Source organism: Propithecus coquereli, unplaced genomic scaffold (assembly GCF_000956105.1).
Source record: "Propithecus coquereli isolate 6110/MARCELLA unplaced genomic scaffold, Pcoq_1.0 Scaffold118, whole genome shotgun sequence".
NCBI lineage: Eukaryota > Metazoa > Chordata > Mammalia > Primates > Indriidae > Propithecus > Propithecus coquereli.
Window position 1 is genome coordinate 3846076 of NW_012135858.1, and position 2658 is coordinate 3848733.

The window sequence follows — 2658 nt, forward strand, 5'->3', positions numbered from 1 at the left end:
TTTTATTTTGTATGTTTCCATTGTATCCTTCCATTTCTTTTCTAAGTTCTACCAGTTCATTTTTCATATTTTTCTGTCTTTTATAATCTCTTTCCAGACCTTTCCATCTGACCTTTAAGTTTTCTTTTAAAAAGCAATTATGTTTTTTATAATTTGGTTGAGAGTAGTGAAAACTGTCTCTTTGAACTCTTCCTTTTCTTTGGAAAACTCCTATATTCTTATAATGTTTGTTTGCATTGCATCTACCCAACTGACCTGAAGATGCTTGAGCAAGAATTAAATGATTATTGTTTTAAGTCTCTAAGTTTAGGGGTGGTTTGTTAATGCAGCAATAGCCCATTGATACAGATATTACTAGAATGGAACATCCATAGGCCAGGCACAATGAATCGAAATACATTTATACCCAGGTGAAAGCACAAAGTAAAAGAGAAAATTTGAGAAGCAAGGGGATGGAATAAGGAAGAGAAGGAGGGGGAGGGGGAGAGAAAGTATGCTATAATGATGATAAAATTAGGTGACTCCACATTTCTCCTCTCAAAGACTAAATGCAGAAAAAAATTCAAAATTAAAAAAAACATATGCTACAAATCCATTACATTTAAAAATATTGAGAAATTGAGGTGTTGAAAGCATAACTATATGCTAAGCTTTTCATAGTTTTCACCTTCATTTAATAGGGAAATATTTATTTAAAGATTCATAATTAATTAAAAGTATAATATATAGTTTTGCGGAGGCATGGCTGCCTCCACCTAGAGTTTAAAAGATGCTACAGAGACCTGCCTCAGGAGTGGAAGCACTGCAGAGAGACCCCACTATGGCAATGCCTAATGGACCTGTAGGAGTGGGGCCACCCCTGAAACCACGGAACTGTAGGAGCACCATTGTGCAATGCCAGCCTAGGAGAGCTATAGGTAAGAGACTCCAACCTGTGAGAGCTGCTACATGCACTGAGCCTAGCAAAGCCACAGTGGTAGAGCTGCCTGAGGCCTTAGGGGCACAATTCCCATCCCAGTGTGCCCAGAAGGCAGGACATGGAGTCAAAGGAAATTATTCTCAAGATTTAGGATTTAGGGTTATTCACCCTTTTGGGTTTAGAACTTACTTGGGACCAGTTACCCCTTTCTTCTTTCCTGTTTCTCCTTTCTGGAATGGGAATGTCTATCCTATGCTTGCCCTACCATTGTATTTTGGAAGGAGACAGCTTGCTTTGAATTTGAAGGCTCATAGCTGGAGGGAAATTTGCCTTAGGATGAATAGTGCCTTGATTCTCAGTCACATCTGATTTAGATAAGACTCTGGACTTGGGACTTCTGAGTTGATTCTGGAATGAGTTAAGACTTTTGGAGCTATTGGGATGGAATGAATGTATTTTATGGGAAAAGGACATGAATTTTGGGAAGCCAAGGGTGAAATGCTATTGCCTGATTGTTTGCTCCCTCCAAAACTCATGTGGAAATGTAATTGCTAATGTAACAGTATTGGGAGATGGGACCTTTAAGAGGTGATTAGTCCATGAAGGCTTGCCTTCCTGGATGGGACTAGTAAAAGGACTAGAGTTCAGCCCCCTTTGATCGCTTTATCCTTCCACTTTCTGCCATGTAATGTTGCAGGAAGAAGGTCCGGTCAGATACTGACACCTTGATCTGGACTTCACAGCCTCCAGAACTGTGAGAAAATAAATTTCTGTTTAATATAAATTATCCAATCTCAAGTTGTCTTAGTTCATTTGTGTTGCTATAAAGGAATTCCTGAGGCTGCATAATTTATAAGGAAAAGACGTTTATTTGGTTCATGGTTCTGCAGGTTGTATGTTATTGAAACCACAAGAGGATTTCAGTCTACGTTCAGTTGCTAATTGTACAAAGATCCGATTATTGAGACAACAAGGATTTCCAAGAAAGGAATTTTTAATACAACAGAGCTTCCTCAAATCCATCTCTCCAACTAATGAAGATCATGGGTTTTTAAGGAAAGGTCACATGTCTTAGGGCAGGTCAAGGAGGATGATGAGTCCTGGTGTCCGGAAATCTGTTCTGGGGCCTTCAAAATCTGAAGTCCTTTGTCTTGCAGAAAATCCACCATTTCTGGGAAACAATTCAAAAGGTCAAGTAGGTACTTGAGAGAATTATAAAAAACATATAGGGATCCTTGAAATTTGTTCATGGATCTGGTTACATGTACAAAAAGAGTGGTGCCAGCATCTGCTTCTGGTGAAGGCTTCAAACTGTTTCCATTCATGGCAGAAGGTGAAGGGGAACCAGCAAGAGAGGTGGCATGGCAAGAAAATGAGAGAGAGAGAAGGGAGGTGCTAGGCTTTTTTTTTTTAAACAATCAGCTCTCGTAGGAACTAATAGAGTAAGAACGTACACATTACTGCAAGGATGGCACCCAGCCATTTGTGAGGGTTCCACCCCAATGATCAAAACATCTCCAAAACTGGGGGTCAGATTTCAACATGAAATTGGAGTGATCAAACAAACTGAACTATAGCACAAGCATTCTGTTATAGTAGCAAGAAACAGGCTAAGAGAGTGTGCATTATGTCCCCCCCCTGCCCCCCGACCCCCGCTTGGATTCTTACACAACATATAAAAAAAAATTAAGCTCAGTAATTTCTGTCCTGTGACTTGTTTTTAGAAGGCAGGCTTGGCC